At 45.5% G+C, this 19,685-nt stretch overlaps 1 protein-coding gene across 1 annotated transcript in view; it reads left to right on the top strand.

Annotated features, from left to right (window-relative positions):
* The first annotated feature begins 7,540 nt into the window (after positions 1-7,540).
* Positions 7,541-19,685, top strand: part of olf413 (DBH like monooxygenase olf413) — a 126,764-nt gene continuing 114,619 nt past the window's right edge. The window contains exon 1 of the mRNA XM_001352854.4: positions 7,541-8,440. The gene's annotated coding sequence lies outside the window, so the exon portion shown is untranslated. The remainder of the gene's footprint in view (positions 8,441-19,685) is intronic.

Below are 19,685 nucleotides of genomic sequence, written 5' to 3'. Positions count from 1 at the left end.
TGGGCACTGGGCACTGGGGACCCAAGCCAGCCCGGACCCAGGCGGTAGTTATACAAAAAATTGCATTCGAAATTAATAAATTGATGGCTGGCCACTGGAAGGGACATAAAAGCTCGCTTCTGTGGGCATGCAGTAGTAGAACTGGAGACATTTCCTTCAAGTGTGAGCCAAAGAGGCCTGCCTGTTGGTGTGCTGCCCAAGGCAGAGGCGTAGATTGATCGTAGGTTAACGGATAAGATGGGATTGGAAGAGCTATATGTATGCACATAGTATATGTACCATGGGATAACTTAATTATCCCCATAATCTGTTTCATTCGCACAACTAATTTGACCGAAATTTTCCCACATTTTACAGACACCAGAGAAAAGTTCTGGTGGATCATCAACAGAAAGCACCAAAAAGTGGTTGGTTTTCGGAATTTTTTTTTGGCGGGCGGGGGGTGTTTCTGCTGACTGGTGGTTCTTCAACTTGGGTCTAATCGTGAATCGAATTAATTAGTAGGGCAATTGTAACGGTTAAGTGAGTGAGTCACGATTGCCCGGGCAATCCAAATGCAATTCATTGACAATCGATTAGTCAAACACTTTCCGCCCCTGGATTCTATCATTAATTATCGTGCGCACCCTGCCACAAGGAAGCAAAAGTCAGCCGAGCAGCCAGCAAGTAGCAACCCCCAGAATGATCCCCGATCTTCGCCACTGCCAAAAAATGTACTTTAACACTTTGCACACTGCCCTCCCCTCTTGTCTGGGTGCCCTTTAAAATGTTGCTGCCACAATGTTGTCGCAATGTCGCAGTCCGTTCCCATTGCACATCACACATCACACATGCCTGGGCCTGGGCATGGGCCTGGGCCTGGGCCCCGGACGGGCCCTTCGTCGAGGCTGCGGCGGAAGGACTCACACTCGGGCGAGACTTTGGCTTTTGGAGAGTCTCTAATAACAGGCATTGCCAACCCCTAATTTCCCCTAATTTCTTAACCAATTTCGACCATTACCAGGGCCAGAGACCAGAGAGGGAGAGAGAGAGAGAGAGAGAGTGGAAGAGGAGGGCCAAGGCAGGGACTGGTGTGCAATAAAAATTAAAATCCATGCCCAGGCCAAAGACATAACTCGTTCGACTCTCGGGCTCGGGCTCTGTGCTCTGGGCCAGGCTATACCTCTTCTTTCTCGCTCCCTCTCCCTCTTTCTTTCTCTAAAGCTGAGTGTCGTGTCTGCCATAATAAAACGCTGTCGCCTCCCTGGAGTGGAGTGCAGGAAGACGAGGATGATGGCCCGAGAGAAGAAGGCAGCGGGCACCGAAGTGCAGTGTCCGAGTCGGAGTGCGAGTGCGAGTGCAGGGCAGGGCAGGGCAGGGGCAGAGTGGCAGAAGTAAGGGGGGGGGGAGGGTATTTTAGAGAGGTAGCAGCAGCTGTGTGGATGGTTCGTCGTGTTTGTGGCGGATGATTGGCCACACAAACACGCAACTACTGTCAATTATTTGACTGTCATTGACGCACCGACCGACGGACAGGACAGAGACAGACACAGAGACGGAGACGGAGACAGGGTGAGAGCAGCAGTATCGTATCAGAAGGGGGTCTATAGCTATTGCAGGACCCTGGCACAAAAGGGTTGAGCTATCTGCGTAGGTTGTCTTGTGGCCAACTCTCTTGACATTCGCATGTGTTGGCCCACAACACACGTCTGTCTATCGGGCAGGTCCTACTGTCTCCCCTCCTCCCTCTTCCTTTCCGTTCCGTTCCGTTTCTGTCCTGCCAGTTTGCTTAACTTGCCTGACTGCCCATCAAGTCGCTGCTAACCGTCGACGTCGATGCCCTCGTTCTCGTTCTCGTTCTGGCCCAGGTCCTCGGACCCCCAGAGCTCTCGGACCCCTGAAACCCCTCTGCTGTGCAGGTATTCCATATTGACGCAATTGCGACAAATTTAAATGCGGTTTCTTCGTGGTTGCAGAGCGGCAAGGAATTATGAGGGGGAACGAAGAAGGGGAACTCAACGAAATTTGTACTCGTCAACGTTCTATGGTTGGATATCCTGCACGAAAGGCAGGGTATATTGAACAGAACGAAGACTTTGTTAAATGATGTTTGACGATGGAATTGGACCGAACTCAAAACTCCACAGAAATTATAATAATAACAAGCGGATGCTAGAATAATACTGGAAGTAATCCTTCTGCCATCGTGAAACTAGCTGACATAGACTAGACATACCAAAATAATACCATACTGATACTGGAATAATACCAATAGTGGAATATGACTAGCAATCCTCTTGGCTAAAAAATAAAATTATTATAATACAAAATAATACTAGAAAAATACTCAAAAATCGTGAAACCAAAAGTACAAGATAAAAACACTAGAAAAACTACTGGATATACTGAAATAAGTATGCTAAAATACTAAACAAAGATTTAGGAAAGCACCAGCCTAATACTTAACATCGTAGAATAGTACAGAAAGTGGGAGCACATATGGCTTGTAGCTGTAGTCCAACTCCCTTGTCAATACAAAGTATAGGGTACCCACAGTGCGACTCCTCTGCCAAAGAGGAGGGGGGCCATTCAAATTTTTCCTTTCCGTCTCTTTTGTTATTTGCTGTTGGTTTGCTGCACGCCGCTGCAATCATCATTAAAACTTATTCAATGGCACACTCCTTCGTCCTGTCCTGTCCTGTCCTGTGGGGGGGTTGGGTTGGGGGGTGTAGGCCGCCTATGCTATGTTCTGCCAGGGATCCTGGGATCCCTGGCCGGGCCGTGTTGTCCCGGTCGGACGTTGCATGGGTAATTTCTGTTGGTTGCTTTGCTTTTGTGCACATAATGATTTTAATAAATTAAATTAAATTTGTACACGTCAAACATGTGTCGCCAACAATGCGACTTCAAATTGAGCGCCACGCCAGAGAAAAGGCAACAGAAAGAGAGAGAGAGAGAGGGAGAGAGGGAGCGAGAGGGAGTCCGGGACTCATGGAGTGTCCTGTCAAGTCAATAAAAAATTGAGCCAGCCCTCCTCTGCCTTCTGCTTTCTGCACTCCCCGAAGCTGGCGAACAAAAGTGACCCAAATATTTTGCAAGGACAATGCACTTGCCACACAATGCAAACAGTGGGCGGAGTGAAGAGAGATATGGAGCATGACCAGAACAGGACACACAACAGACCGCATCGGAGTGGTGCAGAGGGCGGGCTGGAGCGCTGCTCGGCTCGGCTCCGATCTGCTGGATGGGAGGGTGGCGCTCTGGTCAAGTAAATAAACAAAAGTAATTGCATAAATTTATATGAATTAATGGAAAGGCATCATGGAAATTGGACAATCGCCAAATGGAATGAAATTTAAGTGCAAAAGTTTCTCAGCTTTATATCCGCTATGGGAATGAATGGCTTTCGTTCTCGTTTCTCCACATCTCCCTGCCGTCCACCAATGGTATCTGAGCAACCTGTTCCCCAAGCCCTGCATGAGTCAGCATTCACCGGAGAGCGGCTCGCTGATTGGTGGGCTCTATGCTGCCTGCAACAGGTACGTAGATCGTGCCACACACTCCGGCAGGCAGGGAGGCAGGGTAGTGCTAGACCGGCCCTCATCTGATGGATGACCCTCATGATTCCGAGAGTGAGATAGAGCTACAGAGAAGAGGATTGAAGAGGGGAGGGGAGGAGGTGACTGACCCTAGCTAAAAGACGACACTTATGAGTGGTGATCTGTCAATCTAGCTGTGAAGATGATACCAGTGGAAATTCAAGACAACTTTTGGTAAATAAAAGATACAAATCTATGTGGATTGTGATTTAGGGAACATACGGGATGTTTCTTGACTAAAAGTTGATTCCATAAGGGAAGGGAATACTTATTCTGTAATTAAGTACCTAATAGTTACATACATACATACATACATATAAGGAATATTTAATCTATTCGGCTGTTGCGTAACAGTACATATCACGAGTACCTCTATCGAATACAGGAAAGGATATTTTCGATTTTTAAAGATTTTCGCAATACCCGGAACGAGTAAAACTTATGTCAAATATTCCAGAATTGTATTTTAATAATTTTATAAATAAATAATTTAATTACAATACTATAAAAATACAATAAAAAAATTTTTTAATCAATTTTTAATAAGTTCAAATGTGTATTTTGAATTTATTAATATGTTATACGATTGTCATAATTTTTTGTCGATGATTTCAATTTATTACGAATTCTTCCAAAAAGATTAATCTGATGATTAGTGATTAATAAAAAATATTTAAATAATTTCAGATTGGCCCTTAAGGCCTTGGATTCTGTAAATTTATTTGTTGTTTAATTTTAAATAATAAAATATACATGTACTACATGGAGGTAAGATACCCTCAAAATGGAACATAGGATGCAACATTTTTTCAGCCAATTACTTTGCATCTTTATCCATGCGTTAGTTCATTTCTTTCCAATGCAACACTCATCGATTACCCGGCATTAAGCCCCCATCGATGCATCGATGGACCATGGGGGGGACTGGACAAAAAACTGCGCTTTAAATCTATAGCAGGGATAGCTGGGAGCCCTGCGGCAATCGACTGATTGATTGACAAGCCATTTGCATTAACTTCGACCAGCGGATGATGGAACCAATTAAAGCCCGCCATAAACTGTCAACGTTTTTCTACGAGTGTGTCAAAGGTCAGCGGGAAAACAACAGCCACAGCCACAGCCATAGCCACAACGGCAACAAAAACAATCAAAACCGGCACCAGACCCAGAACCAGAGCAGCGGCCAAAGAAACAACGATTCTGTCAGCTAATTAAAAATGCACATAAAATGTAAAACAAACAGAAAGAGAGAGAGAGAGAGAGAGAGAAAACTAATGAGTGCAAAATCAATACGGGGAGAAATACAACAGAAAGTTGATAGTTTTGGGAAACAGAATCGGATATACCCTTACAGATCGCCACAGATGGTAGCTATACTATATAAAAAATATTTAGATCTACTTATGTGGTGGTACCATGATCTTTAAAGTGGTATGAAGGTACATACATATCTCAAAGAAGGACAAAGTATTATTGGAAAATTGTATCACTATTCTTTGTACCCTGATTATACCTAAAAAGATCTACTGGATTATATTTGACTTGAAGCAGATTGTTAGAATATTCTGTTAATGGTGGTTTTGTTTTTGTTTTAATTAATTTTAGAAAAAGCCTAGTTGCGTAGGGTCTTATAATGCTTTTAAAGAGATCTAATAAATATTGCTAACGGATACTACTTGAAGTCCCTTTTTTTCCTAACATCATTCTTACCCTACGATTGATCAGTTCTATGCTGCGACTTCGCTCTGCCTGCACGTTCATCTTAAGAACTGATGGGATCTATTGGGTTGGAAGGTTGGGGAGGAAGAAATAGCGAACAATTAAGAACAATAAATGAAATATACTCACTCTTTCCTGTTATTACAGGGCATGTGTTGTATATACCAAAAAAGAAAACAAAACCGAAATAAACACAAATAAATAACTGCAAATATGTAATTAATAATTTAAATGCTCACCCAAGAAACATCACAAAAAAACAAAGAGGAGCAGAAAAAGTCGCATAAATAAATTAAGGCGAAATGAATACAAAATAAAGCGGGCAAATAAATAATAAATAATTTTAAATATACACAATTTAGTTAATATAAAACCCAATTAACGGGAAACGGGACACGAAAGATGGCCAGAAAAGAGAAAAAGCCATTTAGAAGACTCTCATTGAGAATAAGAGAGCGAAAGGAGAGCAGAGCAGCAGCCACCAACGATCCCATGAATGAATGAATGAATGAATGTCATGAAGTCAACTAGGACAAAGCGAATAACACTCATTTATTAATGTACCGTTTCGGCAACAACATAAGCCATGCTTCGCTCCTACCACCCACCACGTGCTGAAAGAGAGTCCACAGCGCGAGAGAGAGAAGCGAGCTGTGGAATGGCAGCGGCATGTAAAACGTTTTGAACTCTGTAATAAATTCTTTTGGATGGCAAATGCATTTTACATTCCATGCTCTGCTCTCTCGCTCTCTCTTTCTGCTCAGAGTGCGCTCTTTTCAATCTCTCTCTCTCTTCTTCTCAGTAATAATGACATTGAAATTACGTCTGTCAACAGAATTGGGGCCAAATGCCCGACGGCTGGCTGTTAAGAGTTCTTCGTTGAGCGAATGTTAAGCGAATCGGATGCTGTAAAACTGGCAGAGCGAGACAGCTATGTTAGCAGAAGAGCGGCAGAGCGCCAGAGAGAAACCGGTTTGAGAGAGCGACTCGCTCTCGCGCCCTGTTAACTAGCCGGCTTAGGAAAAAACTTGTTTTTATTAACAGAATCAAAAGGTCTGCGGTTTTCGATGGAATGCACAAGGTGGGGTGCATTTCTGGGGCTTCTCTTAAGCTGTTGCTGGTTGGCTAGAGTTACCTGGAAAGGTTGACAGTTGTGAAAGAGTTTTCTATAAAGGTTAAAAAGGGTTGCAGTTGTTACTTCGAGCGCAAGCAACCCATAAGCAAACATTTAACAGTACTGTCTCCCAGTTTAACAGATGCTTTGTTTACATGTTAACCTATCACAACATTCAGCGTGCTCTGTTAAATTTCCATCCCGAGAGAGAGTGAGATAAAAAGAGCGCGAGAGAGCGCGCCCATCAATCTAAATGTTATGGCATGTAAAAGCAGCTGCTGCTGCTGTTAATGGCCCGTTTGCCCGCTCAGCGCCATGAATTTGAAATGTTAATGAGCCGTTGGATGCCACGTTAACAGACTGCTAAAAGCCACGGCGTGCAGTTTATGGGGCTCATGTGTGTGGCAGGGCCGTGCATGTCTGTGCATGTCCATGTTTCCGGGCTAACATACTCATTGGGTGATTCGGCCCTCCAAATGGGGCTGTTAACCGAACTTGAGTGTTATGGATGGTTAAGGTTGAGTAACGCTTGATGTCTCCATTATGTATTCAAATATTCCTCGCAGCCCATGCCTCATTTCCTGAATGACCTTTCATATCTTGAATGTTAAATGAGCACCGAAAAACTATCATTAATAAAAGCTCAAGCGCGGGCACTCCCCCTTTAATCAAGAAGCGCTGGGCTTCCTGTGTCCCATGTTAATTTGCATTATTTGCGGCACAAAAATGCTGTTAACATTGTCATAATTAGCCTACGTGCATGGCATTTGAACCTTTTAAATGGGCTCCACTCCCCCCATTCGGTCTGGCATTTCAATTGACGACCACTAACAGGGCCCTGCACCTGCTGTGCTGCTGGGGAAAGCCCTGTGGCTGCCGTTGCCACTGCTAACCATTCTCTCTCCCTTCCTCTCGCCGTCTGTCCGCTCTCACTCGCTCTCTGGCTATTTTGATGGCCTCTGTAATTGCTTAAGTACAGCCAAATTGAATTATGTTAACAGAAGCGCACGCGGCTCTTTGAGCATGAGCAACAGCGATCATTCTCTCTCCCTCTCTCTGCCGCGCTCTGTTAACCGTGGTAAACAAATGTTTCCCTCTCTTTCGCTGGCTCTGTTTGTGACCGAGGCGACCTCGCCAGGTGGCGACGAAAGCGAATCCAGTTATTTTCGAAATTTCCCAGCGAGTGGTTGTGCGCAGCGGATGAGAAAACTCAGCGATTTGCTTCTCAGAGCAAGAGCCAAACATTACGGAAAAATATGCGAATATAAAGCGAGATTTAGCATCGAAAGTGCTTTGAAAACAGTCAAGTGAAATACAGTACAGTACATTGAAACATCAGATTACAACAGTGAAACAGTACAGCAGTTCAGCATTAAATGTGTGCACAAAAAAACGAAAAAAACAAAAAAACAGTTCAGTACAGTGAAACAGCGGAACCATCCGAAATATGTAAATGAAACATTATAATCATAAAACGCGGTTTCACAGCAAAGGGCATTCATATGCAAATCCGGTCGCACAGCCACAGCGCGGTCCCTAAAACAGCTCCGAATAACAGTTAAGACCCAGCAAATGCCGGAAAATAATTTACGTATTAAATCAAAACACACGTAGAATTCCAGGCGCTGCTCTTTCTCTCTCCGTTGGAGACGAGCCGGCTTTTGCAACCGGAAAACAACAATTTTTTTTGAGTGGACCCTGCGAGACGCCTGCCGTGTTACGGTTACGCTTTACAGCTTACGTTGCGGAGAGAGTCTCAGTGTCTCAGTGCCTCAGTGTTTGTGTGTGCGGTTGTGCGGTTGTGTGTGTGTAAGGACACGTAATGTGTGCCGCAATTTAAATTTCAGTCCTATGCAAATACTCGTACAATTGGACGAACACCGTGTGTAGGAGTGTGGATAAACGTAAGCCCTAACAAAGGGACTTCACGTGCGATTTTTAGATCAGACGATAGTCGCCGCCGAGCGTTACCGATATAGCTCCAGATTCAGCTACAACTCCATCTCCCGAAAGCAGCTCCATTATCCAGGTAAGTTCTGTAAATGATGTATTACCAGTACTTTGGTGAGGAGAAGGAGGTTAGTGTGTCTGCATGTGTGTGTGCAGGGATCCTGTGGCGGCACTTGCGGTTGCTGTGTGTGGCATGTTAAGTGCAATCCATTATACAGATATGTGCCCTTCCCTGCACATGCAGGTTGCATGGCGCCCCTCCCCACCGCTCCGACCATCGCTTTCTTGATGGTCTCTCCCCATCTTTGTCTTGTGTGTGTGTGTAGTGTGTGTTTTTGGTTACCACAAAGCTTGGTTCTCTCGCTCTCTCCCTCTCTCCTGAAGATACTATCGGCAGCTAGAAGGAGAGGAGGCAGCGGAGGAGATGCAACCTCTCTCTCTCTCTTAATGCATCCATCAACTTCAATGGAATGCCATTCAATCAGAATTTCCTTCCTTCCTTCGTCTCTCTTTTTGCGCCGTTTTGCATTTTCGTGCAGTTTTGCCACAAAGGAAAATGAGAAAAATTCCTGCCACTAAAAGCGGGAAAAATTGCTGCAGGTGCCACAGAAAAGTTGCACACTCTTCCGTGCACCCGAAATTTCAACTTATGGAATATGGAAATTGTTAAGATAAAGTTTTTGTTGCAGGAACCGCACCGAATTGAACATATTTGTTAACCCAGTTCTGAGTTGTGGGGGCAGAGTGTCTGTGCTGAGCTCTGCTGTGCCTCAAGTTTTGATTCGGGGCAAGTTTTCCGAGACAAGAATATGATAGCTTAATTGGAATAGCCGGAGAGCCAGAGACCCAGAGCCAGAGCAACAGTAATTAAAAGTTTTGTTGGGGGATATTGTGGCGAAAAGTTGAAGAAAGGAACCCGCCCCGATAGAGCCCCTCACAGAAATGCACAATAGATTCGGGAGGGGGAAGAAGGGTTGCATGTGTCACCCCTATATGATCTTTTGCTAGCTAATAATATCTGTGTGCCCATTCCCTCCTTTCTTGATGCACCCCTATATGATCCCTCGCCATTCGCTTTCCTTATGCATATGTTTTCTACCCCTATTTCGCCTGCCTATGATCTAATTTCGATCTCCTTTCCTGGCCGGCAATTGAATGCCGCAATTGATTGATTCGATTCGATTCGATTACATTCGATTCCATTCGAAGGCTAATGAACCGCAATAAAATTCATTTGGACTACTTACAATTTCGTCTTTTCCTCTGGGTTTCTCCTCTGCTTTTCCATCGCTTCCCCCACCCAACGCCTCCTTTCAATTGAATTTTTTTTTTAATTACAACAAAAACATTCAAGAAATTTCCATTTTCCTCTACCACTATTATATTGAAATATTTTACTCTCCCTCGCGCCTGTCATAAATATTTTAACAGGAGAGCAACGCAAATATTTTAACCATAAAAATTGGCAAGCAAACGGAGGGTGGGGGCGGCGACGGGGGCGGGGGCGGAATCGACCAAAAAACGAAGAAATCCTTTTTTATTGCAAGCTATAGATAGATGTGGTAGCGGGGCAGCGGGGCAGCGGTGTGTATAAAAGATACAAAAGAAAACGCATTTTCCAAAATATTTACACAGAAAAAATGAACAACAGAACAAACGAGAAAGAAAATAAAACTAGAAAAAAACGGCGGGAAAAGCACAAATAAAGAACAAATAAAATATGGAAAAAAAGGAGGCGTCAGGCGGCAGCACGAGGCACGAACAGGAGCTGGAGCAGGACCAGTAGCAGGAGATATATTTTATTTTTCGGCTACAATTTTTGTCGCCCTGCGATGTCCTGTGTGCATGTGTGTGTGTGCTTTTGTATCTGTGTGAGCTGCAGTAAATAAATATACGCGTATCTCTGATGGGGATTTATGGCAATGAGAGACAGTCCCCCACTGGCCCCCACTGGCCCCCACTGGCCCCCTGGCCCCCTTGATGCTGGCCTAGGACTTAAATAAATGATAGATTGAAATTTATATAGCCTATGGCACCCCCCAGTCCCAGTCCTAGTCCCAGCAGCCCCCCTCTATACTGCTCCTCTCCCCACTCCCCACTCGCCTCTCCCCACTCGCCGCTCGCCACTCATATTGCACATTTTTAAGGACCATTTCGATGGGTTCTGAGAGCGTTAGAAATAGGTAACAAAATCCTGCTAAAAATCCCATGATGTATCCATGATATGCATATTCCCATTCCAATTTAGTTGCTGTAAATGCCAGAGAATGCCAGAGGAAAAGTGAAATTTTCAAAAACATTATATCAGGGGTGAGTGGGGGATGGGGGGATGCTTTTGCGGCCCAGAGATACGAGTATGTATGATAATTCTTATTGAAATATTTCAACATTTCAACATATGAAATGTTTGTAAATTATTTGCATTGATTGAAAAATCACTTTCAAATGCCATTCCACCGCTCCACCGCTCCTCCGCTCCAGTGCTCCACTGCTCGTCCACCACTTGCAGTTTAGATTGCATTTCCATTGATACATACATACAGATATTTACACAATTCTCCAACAACAATGTTTCATAATTAATTTTTGTGCTTTGCTTTCCTAAACCAAAGCCAGAGGCGGTGCAGGGGCGGCAGGCGCCTCCCCCTTTTACCGCAAATTCAAAATGCAATAACAAAAGTCCAGCAGTCCCACAGCAGCCAGCAGCCAGCAGGCAGGCAGGCAGGCAGCAGGCGGTCAGTCAGGCAGCATGGAATTATTCGTACTGGGCTTGTTGTTTTCCTCCAATAATAAAAGCAAAAATCCAATGCAATTTATATGAGCCAATTGGCCAGAGAGTGCGAATGAGAGAGAAAGAGAGAGAGAGAGAGAGAGCGCCTCTACAATGGGAATTTTTCGGCTGTGGAAATGCAATATCCCAGGTAAAATTATTATTAATTTTAATGAAAACGAAAAGCAGATTTCCAATACCAAACCAAACACAAAAGGATTGTTAATATGTAATTCTGGTAATGCTCCACGCAACGATAGAGAATCGGGAATCGAGAAATCGCCAAACCAAAATCACCAGAAAGGGCCAAAAAGTACCGAAACGGAACAAAATTTGCAAAAATGTTTCAGCCCCACAATTGGGATCTTTCAAAACGATGCCGGGAATGGATGTGCTTCTCCTGCAATACATTTTAAATTTCCAGAAATGTTGAAAATGTGCCAGTTGGGGGAAGGATCTGTGAAAAGTACCCAAAAGCTGCAGATACAATAGTTATCCTTAAAGTGACGGCATTTGGGAGGCTAGAAGAGATATTTTTCTTTGAATAAGCATCTGAAATGATTACGGAAGAGGTAGCCACAATGCATGGCCCCGTAGATAAATTTCCCATCAAATTGTTTCTCTTGTTATTTGCACCACACACAAAAGCAACCATATGGCAGGAGGATGCTCTGTCTCTGTGGCTGCTGACTGTAAAATTAATTTCATATGGCAAATGGCTAAGAAAAATGTTTTGCCACACAATCTATGAGGATTATTTTCCATCAGACAGAGAGGCACACACACACACATACGGGAGAGGGGAAGAGATACAGATAGAATTCCAAAAATGCTAAATAAGATGCCTCCACACATATCCAACAAAAACCCCCAAGAACAGAGACGAACCAGAAGCTTCAATAAATAAATACTCCTGTACTCCTGGACTCCTGTGTGTGGCATGGGGGCATGGGGGCATGGGGGCATGGTGGGGGGACCCCCAACGATCCTTTCGGATACTCTCGGAGTCGTCTCGTTTAATTTTGGGAAAGCGCACTCAAATGTTAATTTCATTTCCCGTTCGCCTTTTGTCTGCAATTCTCTTCACCTTCTCCGCCTCTGACGGTCTCTTTCTCTGCCTCTGCCTCTGCCTCTGATATGTATAAAAAAAAAGATGATATTCGTATTTAATTTCAATTTCAAAGGATTTTCCATGTATTTATTCAAGGACTTTATCTTAAGCATAAATTACGGGCCAACGAACGAACGAGCGAGCGAGCGAACGGGTGCGGGCTCCATTTGGCTTTTCCGTGCCCGCCTCTGGCTTTCACCTACTTTCTCTCTAGGTAGCAGCGCCTCTTCTCCGGGTATCCCCAGTCCAGGCCAAACATTGTCTGAGTCTCTGTCTCCGTCGCCGTCGCCGTCACCGTCTCTGAGTCCGACTCTGACTCTGGCATAGCTGCTGCACGGGGGGCACGGTCTCGGGCTGGTGCTCCTGCTCCGGCTCCTGCTCCTGGTCCCGCCTGTGTTTGCCAAACTGTGGCTTCCAGGTTATCCTTCTGTGTCTCTCGCTGCTTCTCCTTCCCTCTGGCAGAGTCCTTGTCTCGTGCTGAACGTCGTGTGCATTTGGTTTTCATTTACATATGAAGCTCCTTAATAATCCTTTTGTGCACAGGGGACACAGTCGGGACACAGACACAGACACAGACAGAGCCACGGACACACACAGAGCAGAGCAGAGCGGAGTGCCGTGCCCGTGCCGCACACGTGCGTACAAGGAAATGTTTAAATATATGCAAATCTAGTTAAGTGTAATCATTTAGCACAAGCAAGAATAAAGAAAAAAGTGGCCCGGGTCCTTCAGCATCCTGCAAAAAGTTGCCACGCAAATTAGAATTTGAATGCATTTAACAGACGCGCACACACGCACACAAAAAGGACCTTATACCACAATGGCCAGGCGATAATAAAGTTATAAATGGTTCATTTCATTTCTTCCCCCTCCCCCACCCCTCAATACAAAAAAAGTGTCGCCTAGTAGGCGACAGATGAAGAGATTCCGATCAGAGAGGGATCTTAGAGAGACTCCGTCAAATGTGAGTTCTACAATGGTTTGTTCTCCTAGGAACATTAAATATCTCTACAAATCTTGAATTGCTCATTAATACCCTTAATGCCTTGAGTGCCCCTACTCGGGCGCAGCTCTGGCTCTGGCTCTGGCTCTGGCTCTGTGTCTGGCTCTGGCTTCAGCAAACACAACACTCCAGACAGAACCACTCGTACGCATCCCATTACCAAGTGTAAATAATATAAAAAAATTGCTAAAGAATCCATTAACGCTTTGTGGCATTGCATTTAAGCCGTTGCATCGCCTCCTGCATATCCTGGAGCTGCCGCTGCCGCTGCCGCGGCTGCTGCTCCTCCGACTAACGAGCGGCGGCGTTAGTTTAATTTCTAGAGCAACCCAACAACTGAAGGAATGGAAAAAATTCCATCCATAATGAATGCAAATGCTTTTGCGCTCATAATTTCATCATCATCATCATCCAAGCGGCATCCACCTCATCATCATGATGATGATCATCAGCAGGGCGCTCCTCTCCTCTCCTCTCCACTCCTCTCCACTCCTCTCTCCCTGATTTCGCTGTGTGTGTTTGTGTGTTCCCTCTGTGGTTTGGCAGCCAGGACACAGTTTCGTGTGTCTGCAACGGATATGAGGCAAAGGCATCAGAAACAGAGGCCGACACCGAAGCGCACAGCATAGAGCGCATCAGAGCGGGAAAGAGGCTGGGCTGGCGGCTGGGAAAAGCGGAGTAGAGCAACGAAGTTGGTTGCCTATTTTCAAAAACACGGCATAAGGATAACAACCTCTTAACCCAGTTTTGTGCAATCCAACTGCAGGCAGAGGCAGAGGCAGTGGCAGTGGCAGACAGAGACAAAGAGAGAGAGAGAGGAGGTGAGAGGCGAGAGGCGGCAGTCTGCCACAGATACAGATACTCTCTGCCGCTGAGAGGCTCTAGCTCTAGCTCTAGCTTGGGCTCTGGCTGTGGCTCTGATTCTGATTCTGAGGGTCGGGTCCGACGGCATAGAGGGGCGTATCCTTGTGCATTTGCTGGGTCCTGGGCTACCCATTTTAAATTGAACTGTGCGCATTTAAGCGTAAACTGACAGCTTGGAAAATCGAAAGCAAAAATAAATTGTCTAGTGAACTTGGTGGTCCATGGCCCAGGCACAGGCACAGGCGAAGGCACAGGCACAGGACCAGGCCATGGCACGACACAGCTGAGCTGATTGTAGCCTTTGGGCTTAGTGTCAGCCGGCAGCAAGCGGCAAGCGGCAGGCAGCAGGCAGCAGGCAGCAGGCAACAGGAAGCAGCCAGGGTGCAAAGGACAGTGGCAGGAAATGGCTGGGCTGGGCTGGCTCTCTCTCTCTCTCTTTCCCGGCCGCTGCTCAGAGTGGTGTCTGTCTGTCTTTGGCTATTAATTGAAATTCGTTGTGCTTACAGCCTCCCGCCGCCTCCCGCTGCCGCCCGCTCTGGCCAGAAAGTTTTAAAAGCTCAGAGACCCTGCTCCTCGGTGCGTAGTAGGCCTTGAAGGACATTACCAGCAGCAGGCAACAAAACTTGTCGCCTCAGACTCGGCCCACAGTCCCTATTCCGACCAGGAGCGACCCTCTCAAATAGCATTTGCATATATATCATCTCGTATATCCTTTTTGTCCGAGCCCTGGCACACGGTGTGTTAAAACTTTGTCCCTTTCTCTGCTCACGAGATTTGCATAGAGCGAGGGTTATGTGGTGTGTGTATGCGTATGCGTATGCGTGCGCGTGTGTGTGTGAGGGACCATATATCAGTCGTCCTTCAAGGGAAAAACTAACTCTCTCTCTGATAACCGGTTTTCGGGCCTGGGCCTGGGCCTGGGCCTGGGTCTCCGCGTCACGCTTTGGGGTTACCCTCTGGACAGCCTCCTGGCTGCTTGTTAGAGAGAGGTAAACACAATCTGAAAGTAATCCTAACCAGCCAACTGGCAATTGTAAACGAATTCGGTTTGTTTGGCTTTGGATTGGAGCGCACCATATCCAGATTCGGATCCAGATACAGATGCAGATCCAGGGGCAAGGACTCGTTTTTAATTAAGAAATTTCGGGTGAAGAGTTAATGAAGCATGAATGAAGCCCGTTCCACGAAGGGTGAGAACTTGTTCTTGATCCTAAAAACAAACATTAATTGTATCTAACATTCAACCAATTTTGATCTGTGATTACTGATCAGTTTGGAGGACTTTGGAGGACTGATCCTAAGGGATCTTTTATATATTTCTATATTTTTGTTCCACTAAAAAAAGTGCGGTTTTTGGGATTTTTTAAGATTCATTTTTCTTATTCATTAAAAATACCACACAAAAATACAAAAAATACCGGAAAACAACAATTAAATTATGTATAGAATACAAATCGAAACAAAGTAAGTGAAAATGTTTGTTTTTTATTGCATTTCAAATAATTTATCTTCGAGTCTAACCTCAATTTACGCCCACATAACCTCACTTTCCATACGTATTTAACCTCAAAGGCTTTCTGTCTGTCTTCGTCTTCGTTTTTGTGTTTGTTTTTATTTTTGTTTTGAAGCACGCACTGGCACTGGCACTGCTGCAAGTGCAATCGCCGATTCCTCCATAATACACGCTCAGCTCAGCCCAGAGACGGGTACTTGCCATGTCAGCAATGAAATCGAAAAGTTGCCAATGCGCTCACCTGCTGCTCCTTCTGCTGCTCCTTCTGCTGCTGCACCACCTGGTGCACCAGGACTTGTACAGAGGTTTTCACGGATAGTTTTTGGCCAAAGTTCTGTGTGCCCAGCAGGGGTGCCAGTGGGCGGCGGCAAAAAACTTTTTCACAATGCCTTTTTACATATTGGGACTCCCCACCCAGCGCCACCCCCCGCCCACTTCTGGCTCATTTCTTTTGCTACTTTTGCTACTTAAAGTTTGCTTTTTGTCTTTGGAGTTGAGAGATATGTACATATGTACATACATATATATATATCCACCCGCCTCCATCTGTGCTCCTTCCCTGCTCACTTCTCTTCTTTCTGCGGAGGAGTCTCAAAGGGAAAGCTCTGCTCCGGCTGCGGCTCCGGCTCTTGGGCTTGGGCTTGGGCTCTTTTGCTATCCAAATTGCGAGCAAATTAATTGAACGCAAAGAAATGCAGAAGGCAAACACAGAGACAGAGCAAAGCCAGTAGGAAAGGAAGGACTGAGATGACGTTGAAACTTCTTCTTCTACTATATACCTGTCTGCAGGACCCTGTCCTCATCCTCATCCTCGTCCCCGTCCTGGTCCTGGTCCTGGTGCTCTTCTTCTGGTTGATATCCCGACCAACTTGCTTGTTAAATTTAAAACGCTTACCAGTCTGGTCTGTGCTTTCCACCTGGGGGAAAACCCTAAGCGTAGCAAATAGAAAGAGCTGAATGGAGCGCTGGGAGCAAAGGTTACGACTAGGGGATGCTCTAGCCAAAGGTTGGGGACTTTTCGGATCTACAGAAAAAGAATGAGAGAAGGAAGAGGGCAGACACGCTCGATAGCTCGTTAGCAACGTTTCGGTTAGATTTCTGCCCTTGGGCTAGAAGTGAGACATCCTTTCCTTGCCAGCACCAATCGATTACGAGTGGTAAATGTTGTTCCAGTGTTACCTCAGTTCTGCAGCTAAACGCTCAGCCAATCGACTCTGTGTATTTGCTACCCTGCGGTTTAAACTACAGAAAAAATGCTCAAAGTTTTTGCCACTCATTTTTTAACACGCAGTCCTTGGGCTTCTGGTGCGAAGCTCCCACTTTTTTGGTCTCGTCTCTGGCTCTCCTTCCGTTTCCATCACTCTGGCTCAGGCCCAGGCCCAGGCCCCACTGCTAATCCAGGACAATAAGTGTTTGTCGTTGGGATTTAGACAATTATTCACGTTAAGTTGACGTCTGAGACGGGGAGCCCAGGCAACTGACAGTTGCGATTCGCCTGCCTCTCTCTCTCTGCCACGGGCACTGCCACTGGCACTGGCACTGCCACTGCCTCTGACTCAGAGTCCTACCTCTGGCCCATTTCTGGATGGAGTCTCCGGCTCTACAGTTTTGTAATTTCTTCAACGTTTCAATTTGTCCCGGTCTGGATTTTGCTTCTCTCTTATTTTAGGTCTCGTTTATTTTTTGTATTTCCAGGTTATTTCTGAGGATTTCTGGCACTGGGGGCCGGCTGCGGTGGGGGTGGTGGTGGGCGTGGGCACACGCAACATTTTGTATTATAAGCGCATTTGGGTTTTAAGGTGTCAGCAGCCGAGAGACCCGGGACCCGGGACTCGGGACTCGGGAGTCGACTCCGCGCGTTGATATGTCATCTGGAAATAATTTTTATTTATTCGTTCGTTCGTTCGTTGGCCCCGCGCCTCGAGCGCTAAGCCGTCTGGCAATTTTACGATGACATTCGAGGGATTTTCGTTTGCTAAATTTGCAATATACATTTTTCATACTGAAAGAAACGAAACGCAAGAAACGCAAGAAAGAAAGCTCTGCGCTTCCGCACCCACTCGAAGCGCTTTATATGATTTCGTCGCCTCAATAAAAAAAAAAACCGAAAAAAACCGAAAAAAAACCCCCAAAGAGAACTCCATACTGAACTCTCTCTAGCTCTCTCTGTCTCCTTCTATCGCATGACCCCCACACGGGATGTGTGTGTCCGGGCACCCCCCTCGGTACTGGTCCTGGTCACGTACGGAACATAAAAGTATTTACAAATAATATTTCCATATGGTAAGACGTGACAAAGACTCAAATTAGCGATGGAACGTTTATCTTCCAATGAAGGGGGGTGGGGGGCACCCCCTACTCCCCCCTTCCCCACCCACCGCCACCTACCAGCAGCTGGCCATATATGTCGAAGTCTGGCCATAAACAAACATCGGGGAAATATCCTCGTAAACATCCAATATCGAAGTGGCCCATAGAAAATATATTTCCCTTATTTTTTCCCATAATTTTAATGCCACGGATTGAACCTTTTTTTTTTGTGTTTTTTTCTTTTTCTTTTTTTTGTGTGTGTTTGTGCGAAACTTTCGGTCCGAGGCGAGATGGAGTGTTTAGGCCATTAATTTAATTTTATGTTTGATTTTGTGTACGTTTTTTTACCTTCCTTCCTTTTTTTATATATTTTTTTTTGGTTTTTTTGCTTGTTCGAAATTATTTTGTTTGGCACTTTTAATGGCCTGCATTTGGCGGCGGCGGCAAAGTTATTTTTTTTTTTTTCGGGAACTTAGGAACTTTAATGACGACCCAAATTGGTGTCCGGGATTTTGTTCGGGCGGGTATATACTTATTGGACGGACTGTGAGATTGAGGTTTGATTGAGGAAAAGTGAAGTTGCAAGGAAATACGTACATAATTTGAATGGAGTTCGGTTTATGGTCCTGGGATCCCGCTTTAGTTATCTTTTAACAAGAGATCTTCGGCTGAACAAAACTGAGGCCATTCGAGCGATCCTCGCCAAGAAGTAGTCAAAGTTGTGGCATCATTAAGCCGCATTTATGATCCTCACATCGTTAAGCCAACGCCAGGGAACACAACCTGCCTCTGGGCAACCACCGACCCCGCCCCTGCCACCACTCCACACAATTTTTTATGCGCCTATCAATGTCTACGACTAGCAGCAGTTTCTTTTCAGGCTCGGAGCTGCTCCTCCTGTGGGGCAACCTTTGGAAACACTTTTAATTGCTTGAACTTATTAAACAGCTGCCACTGCAGCACCAGCACCAGCCCCTGCCCCTGCCCCTGCCCCTACGCCTGTCCCAGCCCCTGGCCACCAGAAAGAACTTTTAGTATTTGCTTCATATCCTTCAAGACAAAAAATACAACAACAACAACAACAAAAATAGCAACAGCAACAGAAACAGAAGAAGGAAAACTCTTCTCCGGGCTGCATAGACAAAGACAAAGACCCAACGACTTGGCTTAAGGTCAGCAACTTTTATTTCTTGGCCAACACTTGCCGATCCCAAGGAGCCCCAGCCTCAGTCCCGTCTGAAGTGGCTAAAAGCAGCGCTCGCTGTCCCATCCTCTAAGCCCCATCCTCACTCCATCCATCGCTCGTCTCCGTCTCCGTCTCCGTCTGCTTATCTTTTCCTTTCCTTTCCGCCCCCTCGCCCTCGCCCTCGCCCTCCTCCACGGTGCTTTTTCCCCGTCTTTCGCGCTGTTGTTGCGCTCATTTTATTGTTCTTGGCCTGGCCAACACCAGAGTCCTCTCTACGGCTGCATTTTGGCATTTTGCAGCATTGGTTTTTTTTTTTAGTTTTGGGTTTTTATGTTTTTTTTTTTTAGTTTGAAGTTTAATGCCAGAGTCGTGCCTCATATTTCGACGATGGAATACAATAGACGATGAAACAACAGCAACAACAGCGACAACAACAACGTTCAACTAAGGCGTGCCAGAGGGGCGGAGGTGTGTGTGTGTGTTTTTTTTTTTTTTCTATACCCTATTTAGTGGGTATTACGATCTTCCAGAGAAGAAATCGGATTTTTCCATCATTTAATTTGGAAT

The sequence above is a fragment of the Drosophila pseudoobscura genome, chromosome X, assembly GCF_009870125.1.
Source record: "Drosophila pseudoobscura strain MV-25-SWS-2005 chromosome X, UCI_Dpse_MV25, whole genome shotgun sequence".
NCBI lineage: Eukaryota > Metazoa > Arthropoda > Insecta > Diptera > Drosophilidae > Drosophila > Drosophila pseudoobscura.
This window is presented reverse-complemented; position numbering and strand designations above follow the sequence as displayed.